Source organism: Argopecten irradians, chromosome 1, assembly GCF_041381155.1.
Source record: "Argopecten irradians isolate NY chromosome 1, Ai_NY, whole genome shotgun sequence".
Lineage (NCBI taxonomy): Eukaryota > Metazoa > Mollusca > Bivalvia > Pectinida > Pectinidae > Argopecten > Argopecten irradians.
This window is the reverse complement of record NC_091134.1, coordinates 18,423,356-18,440,256: the sequence shown is the minus strand read 5'-3', so window position 1 is coordinate 18,440,256 and position 16,901 is coordinate 18,423,356. Positions and strand designations below refer to the sequence as shown.

The window sequence follows — 16,901 nt, the reverse complement described above, 5'->3', positions numbered from 1 at the left end:
CGTCGAAGGGTCGAGATTTTGGTGTTTGGAGGTCCGGGGGTCTCTCCCGGAAAAAAATATCACGATTTAGAATGGCTGAGATAATTTTTTCGAAGTATTTTGATGATTTTTCGAATGCCGAATGCGCGAGATATTGGTGTTTGGGGGGGTCTGGGGGTTTCACCCGGAAAAAATATTACGATTTTGATGATTTTGCGAGCGCCGAATGCGCGAGACTTTGGTGTTTTGGGGGTCGGGGATCTCCTCCGAAAAAAAAATTACGATTTTGATGATTTTGCGAGCGCCGAATGCGTGAGACTTTGGTTTTCTGGGGGTCCGGAGGAATCCCCCGTGAAAAATATTACGATTTGGAATGGCCAAGATGAGTTTTACGGTGTATTTTGAGGATTTTAAAGCGTTCTTAACGTGGTAATTTTTCGATTTACATTTACCTGCATTTAGAAATTATAATTGTGAATGTCGTCATATCATTATGCAAACCTGCTCGATCTTAACATACGACTTCACACCATCAGTACATTGTTGTTTAACTAAAAAAAATAATGAATTGATTTAATTGTCTTGCTTAGACATATAAACAATTTAATATTTCAAGAAACATTTTTGAAATAGTAGAATCCCTTGATGGACATTTTTAGTCTAGTTCATGGGTATTGAATTTTTATTATTAAAGGTTAGAACATTATGTGCTTGAATTTTTTAGGAAATGCGCCGCAAAGCGGCAAAACTTTCTAAAATGAAGTACGAAAAATGTGCAGGAGGACCCTTTTCTTCCTACGCCCCTGCAGTTGCACATTTAAAAAGTTTAATGAACTTGGTACCCACTACTGACTGATGTAAATCATGCCAATAAAAGATGGATCTTTTCTCTATTTCTGGAATCCTTTACCTTTTCCTTTCCTCTTGGAAAAGTTTTGTAACATGGGAAAACTAAAAATGAAGTCTATATAGCAGTAATAACAAAACACATAGCCACCAGTCAGCCATGTTTTTTTTTCTGATTGGTCACCTAAGTTCGGATACAGAATGAAACAAATACATACACTGTATATAAGCACCATATATTAACCTATCAGGCCCATGAAATCAGCCACTGATGATATCAATTTAACCTTTTAATCTATGAAAATATTTGATTCCATTACATCTGTTACATTTCCTATGAAAATTGAGCAAATAATGCTCATAAATGTGTTTCCCTATATAAACTATGGTACAGACCCTATCCCCTGGGGAATATTCCGAGACCCCAGGGCCATGATATTCACAATATTGGTAGAGGGCCTTGAGACCTTTCAATCTATGAAGAGTAATTCTGACAAACAAAATGATACATTTCCGTACGGAACCTACCGAAGCAGGTCCTAGGTCCCAATTTACCAGGCGGGAAGCTGCCTAGCTGCAATATTGTAGCTCAAAAGACTTTTTGACAGAAAATGGTGTCGTCTGAAAGGTATAGTAGGCCGGGTACGTATATTCGTTCTAGAAGCTGCCATGTAAGCACATAAGCCCGTGCATCATGCACATCATTTTCCTTAGTATGTGTACAAGTACATGTACATGTATTAGATTCCCCAGAAGCTAAGTTTTGTTTATCCTATGTTAGTTTATAACTATTTGTTTTGAAATAATATGGAAAATAAACTATGATATTATATTATTGCTTAACAATTTCAAATGGTGGAAATGAAACCACGATCCGCGGGGGATTTTCCCCATAATGGTACAAAACACGCGTTCTTTGTAGTCAAACGTAGTAAAACAAGTCACGTGATTATACCTCATTCATGCCATTAGCCGAAATAAATATGGAATTGTATTATGGGTAACTAGTGATCACATGAGTGTGTGTTTACTTCCAAATAGAGTGTTTTCTCTGACCTGGTATTTATACATTTTAAATAAGGCCTTTTGACGAAGATCTTATTTTCTCTGAGTTATATGTATCTGTTCTGAATCCTAAAGCAGGTAATAATATATATAACTATAAATTTAGAATTCTACGAATATAGCCGGGAGTAGCCGATCTTCGCTGATTTTAGATTAGACGGTTAGACCTATTGAATTGGTCAATTCGTATTATATCATTTATTTACAAAACGTGAAAATGGCAGTTTTATAACTCATTTCAGTTCATTATTTATAGTAAAATAATACATATGTGCAAGTCAAAATAATATGCATGCAATATTAAAAACATTTTGGAGTCTAAATATTTTCAAATAAATCAATTTCTCCGAAGAAATGGCAAGCAAACTATCACCATATTTGGAAGTAAACACACAATCACGTGATCGCTAGTTACCCATAATACAATTGTATATTCCGGCCAATGGCATGAATGAGGTATAAGCACGTGACTTTTTTTTTACTACGTTTGACTACAATGAACGCGTGTTTTTACTACGAAAAATAGATGCAGATGTATCCCGAGTTGGGAGTTTAAAAACCACGTCCCTGGATGATTTTTAGCCGAAAGGTTGAATCTGGCCATTAAGACCGTAACAAAAATTCGTTGTGCCTTTATATAAGTATATCGAGGGATGTAAATATTTATGTATATATATATATGGACAGGCCAAGCTAACAAGTAAAGCTGGTTTCCAAATGGGTATTGTGTATCTGTACTGTGACCTTTATGGCTTTTAAATTACGTAACTGGTATTTTTCCCTGAAAACATGAATTTTTTGCACAACATGGACTTGGTACGAATGCCAATCAACAAAACACATACACAGCTTTGAAACGAATTTTCAACCCACGGTTATATATATTAATAATTCGTTGTACACTTCCTCAGCTCGGACTAACAGCTATACAGCTGCATGGCCGGGATGTGCAGGATCGCAATTTTTAATTTTGAAATCAAATAAATAAAAAACCTGAATTAACAAAATCAACGTCGAACTCTGCTGTATGGTGCCTTGCTGCATATACATAGTGCCCTATGAAAGGGTGGCCTTTGATTTCCACTTTCAAGACCAGATGTCGACATCTTTTAGCTTAGACGTCGACATCAATAACTGACAAGTCGGTGTCACACCCGAGCATAACCACGATTGATCGCCGAGTTACCAACTTTCTACATAATTATCTTGGAATTATTATGTGGGCAGGTTCATGTGGTAAGTCGACATATTCTTCTTTTTATTTCGACATCTTCCGATATGACGTCGAATTAATGTCTTAATTATGTCGACATCATTGAGTCGTAAGTCGGCAAATCGATGGCAGAAAAATGCCACCATAATTTCGCTAATCGTAGTTTTTACATAGTATTAGTATGACTATCACGAACACATCACTGCGTTAACCAGTTCAAAATTTAGTTTGCTTTAAAATTTGATTGTGCTTAAGTAAGTTCATATACAGTATGCGTAGTCATTATTAGTTAATATCGTTATCACCATTAAAAAATTCAGCGTCCAGGTTAGAAAAGTATAAAGATTTTACTCTCTACTCTTAGCAAATTAAATTATACACACTAGCTCAATTCTGCTACAAATCGATATGTCAATAGATTATCCGTATTTTACTTTTTGGGTACAAATTAAGGCTGTAAGACTCTTAGAGTTTTCTCCGAGAACTCCATCTATTGTCCGTCACAAAATTGGTCATCATTAATTTAAATAAGTAGTCTGGAACGAACCAAACCTGTATGCATGTAAATCGGATTTATGTCACATTTTGAAATTTTGATTCAAAATTATAATATACATTGCTGTAACATTTACGGCATTGTTGCTCTTCTTTGTCATTGTACCATTCGTCATAGTTTCCGATAATTTGGAAGTGTCATATAAATTTTGTACTTGTTTATTTTTCATGCATTGTACCACCACTTCTTATTTGTATTTTGAATACGTTTTTATCGTGTGAATTTGAATGTTTCTTAGAAAAGATGCAGAGACAGAAATGCATGGCTTCTCTCAGATGACAATGAAGAAAAACATGATTTTCTGTCGGATATGCTGAACATATTATATAGTAAGTTTACAATATTGCAAATAATTCGGATTTGTTTTAGCAAAATAAAGTTGGACAGTTTGCTATATGTTTGATACTTTGACAATTGTGTAGTCTGTAGAATATTTGAGATTGACAATTCACAATCACGCCAAAACATATCTTTAAATAGAGGAGATGTTTTAATCTATTCGAATGTGAGAGATGTTTATACACTTAATATTGAATATTAAGCTCAAAACATTGACTGTCGATCTAAACATTAACAATTTTACGTTCAATCGAAACATTCTACATTTTACTTATAATGGCATGTGAAAGTCTTTACTTGAAATGAATGAAATATGATTATTGTAGTCTATATAGAAAACTATGTTTTTTTTCAAGAAGTACAATGTACCAAAAAGTTCAAGTATCAAAACATTACGCCTCCGTTGCTGTATTGACAACACAAACTATATTTGTTTAGGTCTCAAAATGTCTAAAATGAAACTACAGCACACAGACGAAACTTTTAAGATGTATACAAGATGTAGCATACTACATGACAAACATGCATGTATATTTTGTATACTTAGGTATGATGACAATTTCACCAATTCTTTGTTTTATCGTTTTTGCCTCATATTTCGATATCAGACTGGCACTATGAACGATTCTTCATTGGTGGCTCGGACTACTATTTTGAGGGGCAGTTCCGCTGGGTAGAGACAGGTTTGCATGTTGGTCCATTTTCAAGGTGGGCAACAGGACAACCTTCAACGCAATAACACTCGCAACTGTCTGATGCTGACATGGGAGAACGATCAGCTAGTCTGGTCTGACCAAGTCTGTAGACCAAGGGAATACACTTACTACCTATGTGAAAAACTGTAAGTTTTTTTATAGTTACATATCAGGAGCCCTCATTTTCACGCGTTTAATATTGAACATAGGATAAACAAACCTTAATCCCCCATATATTCAATTTCATTTTAACATATCCCATTTGGTACACGACCCATCTGTTACGTTATTTGAATAAATCAATATTTGAATAAATGACTCTTTAATATTATCGTATCACGTTCATTATGATGTCAACGTAAACAGTAATTTTATCGCCTATGTTATATACACTGAATGATGGTATATAGCGATCCAGATTACTTTAAACACAACATTGAGATTGGTAGTTCGATGTATAATGTTGTTGTTGCGTACCTATTCCGCATTCGACGACAATAATAAAATACCCACTGTGTGTTTCAATGTATGTTTATCATCTAATATGCATTCAATATTTAATATGCCAACGAGTCCAGCTTTTCACATGGCGTCATAAGAGTAATTTCCCTTTAACTATGTTTCTGAACTGAATAAATAATATCAGCTTTCTACATGTACCTCATTCACATGTTCAGGATGATAATCCACATCATACCATATTAATCAGCGACTGAATCTACACGTTACGTTAAATTATTATATTTATGATAATGAGTTATTACGTTTTACAATTTCAATCTCAAAACAACTTTGTAAAGAAATTGTTATTTTAATCTCAATGATTTACTTAGAACTATCATTGGTTAATAAACATCAGTATCATTTGTAAATAGATATATTTTAAATGAACATTTTATTGTGGAATATGACATTAACTGGCTTTATTTGCAGTCAATCTTAAGCTATCAATACTCTTAGTCTACATTCGTTAAAGAGACAATTCACTCAGGCTAATTATTTTATATAACCAAGAAGCCAAATATAGCATAAATGTATTGTTCTACATTTCTTATGAAACATATAACGTAAAACATTGACAAATTCCTCAACATTGTTAAGTATTTTAATTAATATCGTTGAAATATCAAATCGTTGATCAATACGATTAAGCAGGTACAATATGGACACTGTACCCATACCCGAGCCAAAGTCACGCACGTTAAACAAATGAACTACATAACCACTAAGATGGTGATCAAATGATTTTTTGGCAAGACAATTCACCTAATAAGGTAAACACACTACTGTCAGAGCATTTGAGCAGTTCTAGACAAAAGTTGCATTACTCTACGAGCAAGGGACAGGGTTCGGCATACAAGAAGTTTGACCACAGTGTGTAATGGCGGACAGCGACAGAGTTTGAACATTTCACACACATGTCACCACCATGGGCTTTTCAGGCATATCACAGTAAAACCGACTGATCTGATTTCCATTAGAACTGGGTTTTTTCCGATATATGTACAAATTTTAATGTTCTCTTAGACTGAATTGCCCCTTTAACTAGAGTTTCAAACATTTTTTTCTTTTTTTTTTTCCAGTTCGAACGCAACAATACAACCGGATATAATTGGATAAGCTTGGACTACTTATCATCAGGTTTTGATTTATTTTCTTGAAAAAATAAACATACATCAATAATGTTAAAGCTCCAAACTCCTTTAATTTTTATTTTTTTAGTTGATTTATTAGTTTAAAATCCTATTGTCAAAGTAATTTAAGACAAGCATTACGTGTATGTGGTGTCTTGCGTGTTTGAAGTGTGATGTGTATGTTTTGGGAGAGTGCGGTATGGTGGTGTTGTATATGTACCTTCTTGTATAATGGAACTCTTGCCCTTTTTATGGTGATTTATCACTGAAGCATGTCAGGACACCAAGCAACAAAAATCCCATTCGGTCACATTATACTGGCAAGTTGGCAACGGCGACCCAGTCGTCCCACTTTCTTTATGATGAGCGCTAAGCAGGAGTAGAAACTACCGAATATATAGACTTTGGTGTGTCTGGGCCAGAGAACAGAACCCAGAACCTACCTCACAGGGGCGAGCGCTCAAATTAAGGTCAAAAGTGAGGCGGTGTCAAGGAAGACGTTAGGAAGAACAAAGCCAGGAAGAAAACAAAATATAAAGTTCTAAAAGATTTACTCGCCTTTTAGGATAAGGGAAGCAGGTACGATTCTAACACCCTACCTGTGGGACAAATAAAAAGGATGAGAGTTCCACTATAACTAGGGACCACAACAATACCGATATCTCCCAAAATATAGACTTCCATAAACTACAACAAAGTGCACTTAAAAGAGGTCGTCCTTAAATTACCCGAGGACGAAAATTTGATAAACCAAATCCGTCTGGAAACGAACCTTATATGCCAGCCTCTTATGTTTTCTGACTGAAAAGCCTAATGTCATAGTCCAGAGCTATCCTATCATCATCCACGAAATTAAAACTATCGAAATAGAAAATCTCGAAATTAAACACATATACAGAAATCACTCCAAATCTGAATCATTTAGTGCTTCGGTGACAGTGTCCACACTAAGGAGATACATTAATTTGGGATGTTTTTTCTTTTTGCAAATTACTATCTTCTTCCTAACGTCTTTTGCAAAAGCTCCCAGCTTTGGCTTTTAGTTGAACACTCGTTCCAGTGAGGAAGTTTCCGGGATTCTTTCCCTGGCCGGGACACATAAGAGGTGGTATTTTCTGCTCAAGCTTAGCGCTCAGCATAAAGTTAAATATTCAAAATTATTTATTGGTTATCATTGAATGAAAATGATATTCTGCGGAGTGTGATATACTAATGCAACATTGATAGAACATGTCAATCTACCTTCTATCAAATATTTTATTTCCAAAATATGAAAATTGAACATCTAGTCTCCATAAGGGTTGTGAAAAGGTATGTTCGTTACGGATTTTCTGCCACCTCTCTCTTAATTAATGATAACATTAATAAAATATCCAAGCATTGTTTTAATTTCAAAGTACATGTACAGATATCTTTATGACATATAAAATCAATACTGCGCTGAACATCGTGGCCGCTGTGAGTGAATACCATAGCTAAAACTGTCGCTGTGTTGTGTTGATTACGGTACTGCTGCACTAATTGTCCTAGATCAACTCTAATTAAATTGGATATCGATTTTATCATGCTGAGACTCATTAATTATGGATAGATAATCAAAATTCTGTCATGCGTGTTCTGATATTGATTTTTTTGTGTAAGTGGTCGTTTCTATCTATTCAAAATTATTTTGTGGGGTTATTAGTTCTTGCATTCTTTGTTCCATCAAAGGTTGTCTAACCAAATATTCTTACATTATCGAATTCGTTTCCGCAGCTATACATTTTTATGTACTTAAATGTATTTGCAATGACAATTGAAATATATAACATCATACATACTGATTTTGAGAGAGGCAACATTTCACAAATGTTGAAAACAAAATCTGCTTGTATAGCAGGCAGTTTTAAGCTTCTTGTTGTTACTATGCATGCAACATATCTTTACTTTCTATAACAACGCGTCCCCTGCCATTGTCGTGTACTATCATAATGAGAGAAAAACCACCATAGCAATAAAGTATTTAAAGTGCTTTGTCAATATTGTAAACAACGCTCTTTGTCTTTTTTGGTTTCTTTTTCGGTGGGAAGCATCTGTTCCTTGTTCGAATTTTTTTTGCTCCGATAGTTTTTGCGTGCCTGTAGAAGATGGGTATATCTGACAGGACCATGGAAGCAAGCATAAAAATGATAAATACAGCACCGATTATTCCCATGCCCATTGCACTTGGTCGGTCTTCATAGATACTGATGAATTTCCGGCGATAGCTTCCGGTTACCTTCTTTTCGACTCGTAGCTCCTCAAAAACTACTTTCGGTGTCGTGGTAGTAGTAGTAGGCACAGTGGTAGTGGTCATTTCCTCTATATTTGTAAAACAAAAAATCCATGATCAAACGAAATATTTAGAGTTATTGAAATATTTAATTGAAAATTATTAAATATGTCAAATATTAAATTTATAAAGTTATTTGCTTTAAAAACATAATATCTATTTTCCTTATTTTCCATATGCATCTTTTATACATGCAATTGCCCATACAGTTTCCATTTTACATGTTGACATCAATGGCAAGATTCAAATTATATGGTCATTGCCTGTAATTGATGCAAAACATTTACGATTAACGATACGCTGAAATAAATCGCAATGTATGATTTTATGTACTTTTTCCAGTTTTCGGAATTCGCAGAATATTCGACTTTAACATTTTAACATACGTCAAGACGTACAATATAGTACAGCTGAAGCCTGTATAACGTAGTTAAATGGGCCTCAAGCGAAAAATTTCGGTAGCTAATATTTCTTGAAAACCGTTTGAAACGTGTCAGAAGGCGAGATTCTTAAATAAAATAGAGCAAGTTGAGTGTTCGGGAGCGCAAGAAAAAATTATCGCGCAGACCGAAACCGCGCCTTCAAAACTCGACCACACACTCCAAAAGCACCATCATACACTAAAAACACAAACGCACACTAACAATCTCTATTAATAAACTATTTACAAATACAAAATTATGCTCATGACGAAAATAATAAAAATAACAAATGTTATTACATTGAAGGAAAACACTATTTTTAATGTTGTTCCATACCTTTCAAACATGTTTTCATGAATAAAGTAGGTATCCTTGCTTCCTGGTTGAGAACGTTGAAGGAGTCTGGAAGGTCATTGTGTAGAAAGTAAAGGCGACATGCCCCCGATATTGGACTGAATGTGTCCAGAAACCAGCAGGTTTTGTGGTAAATATTCCTCATACACATGTCCTTACATTCCTGCTCTGTCCCATGAACGTCAAGCGTTGTGTCCACCCAGCCCCTATCCATAGCCCTGTTCAAATCCAGCACCCCGATCTGCTCGAAGTAGCAGTCACCTGAAATACATGTAACATGAGTTATGTGTGCCGTAATTTTCATACTCAAGAATGAAGAAGAAACCTGATATTTTTTAATGGATTACAGAAGAAATATACATGTCACAATTTTCACCCGGTTATGGCCTATATGATTTTATAGTAATATGTGCCATTCCTTGGCAAAAATTTTTGACATATTATGATTTTTTATCATACCATATGACGAAATACTCAGCTATTGTTTACATAACTGATTACACCAATCCATTCCAGGAGTATTGTGATATTTGAAAAACAAATTACAATGTATGAAATAGATTTGGGATAACTAAATGAAAAATTCATATGTATAGGAAGGAAAAAAGTGATTTGGTATTACCTCGTAAACGGATAATCAGGGTGTTAAGGTATATTGATAAGGTTTCGTGCAAAAAAAAATCCCAGATTTATTTCATATATTTAAGCATTGCTTATATTTACATTTATATAGGCATTCCCGTTATAAAAAGAAACAAAGGGTGTTAAATAAAGTATGAAAATGAATGTTATACGTTTGTATAGCAATCAATAATAGTAGTTGAAATAGTCCCATCGATAAAACGGGATATACAAAGATAAGTAACAAAATTTCAATTCATTTCAAATATTTCGAAAAGAACATAATTTCATATTGATCCATTTTCAGAATATGTTATATTTTAATTGAGTTACAGTACTGACGTAAAACCCAGTCATTTCTTGACCTTTTGAACTCTGATTGTGTTATTATTACGCTAGGGCCTAACTGCCAATGTTAATATTGGAAAGTATCATATATTGGGCTTAGTAGCAACTTATAGGTACTGTGCGGCCGTAATGTAAATATTGCGATTTATTTTGTCATAATATTCTGGGAACGGGCTTGTATAATTATTTTTGTACACAAGTGCTGAATATTTCCTCCTATGGTATTGTGTTGTGTCAAATCAATAATCCTCTGATAGGTTAGTAACACAACATATTTCTGCTTTGTTTACCCATTGTGTATATCGCTGTTGATAATCAAGCACTGTTGAATGTGTCTAGCTATATCTAATGCATTAATCATTTGCAAATATTTGCGTTGATTTATGCAGTTTAGGGAAATAGTTAAAAGATTAATCGATTATTTGTTTTATAACAGGACATTAGATAAGTACTAAATATATAACACGGGGAACGTGTAAACAAATAGGGTTCGCTTGTATTTTGAAATGCTTGTAATTGGTCCATAGAATTGATTTCCATGTCTAAAAATCCAAATATCCGTGTCCACATTGTGGTCTTTAGCTCTGGGTTTTGCCCCCTGGCCGAGCCACACCCTAGTCAACAAAAATGGTAGTTTCTACTCTTGCTTAGTACTCAGAATAAAGGTTTGCCCGCTGTGGGTATAATATGACCGTTTTGGGTGTGGTATGCTTCAAAAACCACAGCCTCCTGAAACACCAGCCGAGTTCCGTTTCATTTACCTATAACGGGACATGTTGTATTTGGCTCAGAAACTCCGGCCGAGGCGTCGAGAGAATCAGGTTGGCTGATTTTGTCCAATACCGCTGCAAATAAAAAGGAAGTTTGTGATTTTAGTAAATTTCTGATTTGTCTGTACATGTAAATGTAAAGTAAAACATTATCAACAGTTTCATGATCCCAAACTACTCATATTTATAATCTATTATGTGGTTAATTATTCAGAAAACGGAAACAAATATTAAGTCAAAAGGATATGAAAATATTATTATTTGGAATTGCGAATGTTTTATTTGGTATATCAAAACTCGTATTTCAGGGATTCAACAAAAGTAATATCCTCACCCCGATAGCATCGCTTTACGTAAATGGTCGTAGTATTTGTCCAGTTTTCCACGAAATTCTGACTGTCTATAGTGTATGCATTGTTACTGAAGAACAGGTAGCAGACGGGATGTTCATCAATGATAGTCATGTTCACATCAAATTCCTTCCGTATTGTTTGATAGATCCAGCATTGTTTTTCGTCACCCATCACATAGTTTCGACAGGCTGTTTCACAGTCTAGTACTTGCAAGTCCAATGTCACCTTCTTATATGGAGTTTCGTAGAGAGTCTCAACATAAACTTCATCGAATGAACAGTCACCTGTTTTTAACATAAAACGGTTGAATAAATAAGTGAAACAAAGTGAAATATTGCAATATGTCCAACGAGTTTGATTCCTTGCGATTAAAAAAAATAAAGAAATAGGCCATATTATCACTGTCCAGTTATTCTTTGTCGCCATTTCTCGCCCTATATACTCTAATGCTCAATAATGTTTGATCATGCACCATACCATCCATATCATTACAAGAAAACACAACATTGATAAACACCGGCCTACAAAAATCTACAGACATTTAAAGATCTTACATATGGGAGACTGTCCTAAAATGACCATGGCTGATAATAGGACGTTAACATATCGCTTAAGGATTCCTATGAAAACACATTTGAATTCGCTCTATCATTTTATTTCTCAAAAAGGGGCAAATACTTCAAACATGTCTGTCCCAATATGATGTTAATATGAATTATTGTTAGACACTCTATATAAATGTAAAATAAAGTGAAGTTTTTTCACTTGATTTTTGTTTTTTACTGAATACCGTTACAAACATACAAAACATCAGAAACTATTGACCGGTTATTAGTTTGACTATTGCTTGCGCTTAATGTTTGACGTCATAAGTATTTGTTGACGTCGTAAACACTGGTGCGCCGGACCCAAATATTCTTTCGACAAAGGTCTTGTCGCCAAAAGCTGTGATAACTTTCAGATTGCGATTCAGGTAACAAAACGGTTGTTTCACGCCATACCAGTCAATATTCAAACATCTTTCCTCTCAGTGAAGGACGAACACTATCAATTGTTTGCCTCAGACTCCGGCATCGGAAAACATTTCATCGCATTGGTCCCAACACCTCGGAAAAAGTTTTGACTATTGACTAATAAGGAATGAAACAACTGCATAATGTCCAGATACGAGTTAAAACTAGAGCGATGTTAATTTGTTTATTTTGAACCGTGTAAACCTACCATCGTATTTTTCACAAAGGGCACCGTATTTCACACTACATTCACGAGTCCTGAATTGGACGGTATCTACTCTGATGCATTTATCATTTTCACAGTCATTTGGTTCAGAAGGATACCAATTTGCCCACTTAAACAGTGGACTACAGTCCTGCCAGAAATACTTGGTTTTGGCCGAACACTTATCGTCTTCCCCTTTTATGTGGAGGCCGAACCAGTATTCACCACTGGACCTGAAATAGTCAGAAATATTTGGCTGCTATTGTCTTATATTATTTTGTCATTTCAATTATTTTGATCCCTCTGTTCTCAAAAGAAAATACTAGCTTAGGATGAATTTATGAACACAGAATATCTTCATCTCTACGTTTCGAACTTTCTAAAGTTCTGATTTCACTTCGTGTCATGAAATCATCAGAATCTCTGAATACTGCAAATGCATTGGTTCCTCGAAATTCACTTTATGTGTTTGTATGAAAACAATCTGTAATTATTGTCTGCATCTATATTATAGATCGTTCGGTAAATTCTTGACCAATCTAAATCATGTCTCAAGCGTGTTTAAGAAATGTAGGAAATTTTACGACAATGAAAACGTCGATGGTTTTTCAATATAAGCCATCAGGACTTTGGCAATACCATTACATAAAATTGTTATGGTTTATGAACTAGGGCCCGGTTTATATTTTTTCTTTTGGTTTGACATCAATATCAACTACAGCATAAGAAAATCTAAAGGATAAAAAACAAAGTATCATATTTAGGAACTTATCATACATAACCAAGGTCAAAGACTCACAGGGAAGAATTCCATGGAGGTTGGTCATCCAGGTAGGTGAGTGCTTTACGTTCTTTTTCACTGTCCACCCTAGCTAGAGTGCCTCCAATGGATTCACATTTGAGTTTCGCGTCGTTCCAGGTAAAATTAGCAGCAGTTATCAGGGTATATTGTTTCATCACCGAGATAGACGTATGAGATGTTGAACTTCCTTGGCTAAAGGTCACTTGGATATCTTACAAAAAAAAATATAAGGTGATACATATAAAAAAAATAAGTCGAGGGATTATTTGGCGAAATAAACTAGATTCGTTGAGCTCCATGGCAAGATACAACACACAGAACTCGGAGCTTTAAAAGAAAAAATATAATAGATTTTTTTGGGAAAAGAACAGACGCTCATGGTTATTTGAAGAATATAACGAAAATCTGTCTTTTGACAATATACGCTTTTTGCATATGCTATTGTTTAGCGTTAGAATAAAAATAAATCGATTTTGATAACACTATTGATCATGCCACCTTAAAGAATCTTCGACAAAGTGCAATTTTCATAATTCTTTTATTGGAGTGCTGGTTCTTTTTGTCTATACTTTTCTGTCTAGCTAACTTTCTTCTTCATAACGCCTCCCTTGACACACCGCCACGCTCTTATGAGAAAGGATTTGGGTTGTGCCACGAGAGACTAATATGTAAGCGATGAGCGTTAAGATTCTGTAGTTGTCAAAAACTCGGTAAAGCCTTGTTCTTGACAGCTTAAGAATCTTATCCCGAGGGTTGAGATCACTTATGCAAGCGCGGATGACGTGACCTCAATGAATCGCCGTCTTTGTTATAATACTATTACCGCGACGTCATGACACTGTTGTCGTGAAGTCATACCAATGTTGAGCACGTGCAAAGATCTCGTGTAGCTTGTACCTTAGGGTGAGATAGACAAATCTTGCACTGGTAAAACTTCCCGATCCGGGGTAAGAGAACCATAATCTTTAATAGTGGTATTTTCTGTTCCTGATTTGTCCATGGCATAAGGGAGTGGGATGAATGGTTCACCCGTTATCCATATAATGTGACCGGGTGGGGTGTGTCACATGTGAAGATTGCGTTCATTAGAGTACATTGTAGTTACCTGTACTGGACTGGTACCTACATGTATGGTGAAATGTTACAGTAGAAGATGCATATCTAAAAAAACTAATCTGACATGATCATCATTCGATGATCTATGTTTTAGTAATAACCGTACGCGTGTCGCAATATACCAATTATACAGGGGGTTTGCAGGAAAAAAGCACATTGCTTCCTGTACCGATAGCTGACATAGTTGTAATCATGCATGTCATTACAATACAATATCAAAATAACGTAAAAGGTAGTAAACGTAGACGAAATATTCACTTCAAAGAAAAACTCATGTAAAAATGGTATAAAATTACACCTTATTGTTATCATGTTGGTTGACAGTAACCTTCCTTTGGTATATTGCTAGGGAACATTTTTCATCTTTTGACATCTTTGTTATAGCAATAAGGTCATTTACAAACTGTTTTCGGGCGTTGATAACCAAGGAAAGCCGCAGTACCACAAGAAGAGTTCGCTGTAGCATTGTTCACGTGTTGCAACATTTTTGACCAAAATCAATTTACACTTTTTACACTCTAATGAAAATTAAAATCTATACTCAATACAGTACAAATGTGATATGACATTAAAGATGAAGATAAGAAAGGTCAATTTCAATATCTCAAATGTTGCGAAGAGTCTATAAATTGTCGAAATTTGATGTATATACATTGAAGCTCGCCCGTCGGCAACAAATATACTAAAGTATATGTTGACTTGCAATATAAAATGTAATTCACCACTTTTTTAATCTGAACGTGTAAAATAAACAATTTAAACACTTACGCAAAGTTGGAATCAAAATGAAAATCCATAGAAGCAGTAATGATTCTGAAGTTGGTAAACCGAATGGTCGTTTAGCAGCCATTTATATCCGTCCTCTTGTAAGCTGTGAGCAGTTTCTAACGAGATACCAATCACCTGATAACATTATCGATAAAGGCTTCTGTTTTATTCAATACAGAACCGAGACATAATAGTCTCATGGCTAATTATCATACCAGGCTGAAATGAATCCTTTCCTATCACCAATAACACGGTGATTATTTTTCCTACTGGCGTGATCACATAGTTACAGAGGCATGCATCACGGCTCATGGTTTATTGTCCTTTTGTCGCGGGATAAGCTACACCTGTCGGGGTAGAACGGGATGTCAGCTAATTTATTGGAAGTACGTCTTATCAATTATTCATTTACACTATGATGTTGTTTTTTGTTTTATATTGGGTAGAGCTTTCGACCGTGGTTGGATATTATTTACCGGGTATAAAAAGGGAACAATGCTTAACAAAAACGTAGGCCAACTTCAGTAACGAAAACGGTTTTTTTCTCGGTTTTACGACATATGTGTTGTATATTTACAATATTCGTTTCTACTAAATTATATGACATAAATAACATTGATGATTTTGATAATAAAAAGTGAACAAAAAACAACAGTATAAGCTCCATATGAAATCAGTAACTGATGTCATTTCGACATTGCGATTATTGGAATTTTTACAATGATGCTGATATACATGTAGTTGTATAGTTTTTGTTTAGTTGTTGTTTGTTTGTTTGTTTGTTTTTTTGTTTTTGTTTTTTTTGGAGGGGGGGGGGGGGGTTGTGGGTTGTGGGTTGATGTCGGGGATTCTTATAAGACTCCATATTGTAATTATTGTTTCGAAGACAAGACACTATCACTGGAAATACAATATCGTATTGTAATGCATACTCTGGTTTACATATCTACGTTTTTGTTTCTTTCTAAATGCCCGAAAGTCAAACTAAAAATATATTTCTGGAAGACAACATACGGGGGTTAATGTTTCGGAGACTGATGATTGTGTATTCTGGGTTAAAACATGGCTGTGATGCCATCTATTGTTATAGCTTGAGGTATGGTCAGAGCAAAGTCTACTATTATCACCTACTACTGTGGAATATAGTTACCTTTTGCTGAGGAATAGTTTGTGAAATATGTAGAGACCGGTGAATATAGCTTAGCATGTAGTCAGAAATACATCCTCATTTACTAAATCCACGGAGAGATAGATTATAGATTAACCCATGTACTTGTTAACGTTTTCGTGATGTATTTGTAAACTTATTTTCATAATACCGATAAACCCAATTTTCATCACTGCATTCAAAAATAAATTTCATCATTTCTTTCACAGCCTTTGTATTCACAATCCAGAAAAGAATTCACTTTAACAAATCCAGGGTAGAGAAGATAAAGATTAACTTCCATGAGACAAATGTTGAATTCTCTGCCAAAATAAAATTACAGA

The 16,901-nt window shown here is 34.9% G+C and overlaps 1 long non-coding RNA gene and 1 pseudogene across 1 annotated transcript; one reads left to right on the top strand and one right to left on the bottom strand.

Annotated features, from left to right (window-relative positions):
• The first annotated feature begins 3,919 nt into the window (after positions 1-3,919).
• LOC138309864 (uncharacterized) lies at positions 3,920-6,548 on the top strand. Its single transcript, XR_011206338.1, has 3 exons — positions 3,920-3,988; positions 4,607-4,839; positions 6,277-6,548. It is a non-coding gene; the product is annotated as an uncharacterized lncRNA (long non-coding RNA).
• Positions 6,549-7,267: 719 nt separating this feature from the next.
• Positions 7,268-15,740, bottom strand: LOC138319555 (uncharacterized; annotated as a pseudogene).
• Between the last annotated feature and the right edge of the window lie 1,161 nt (positions 15,741-16,901).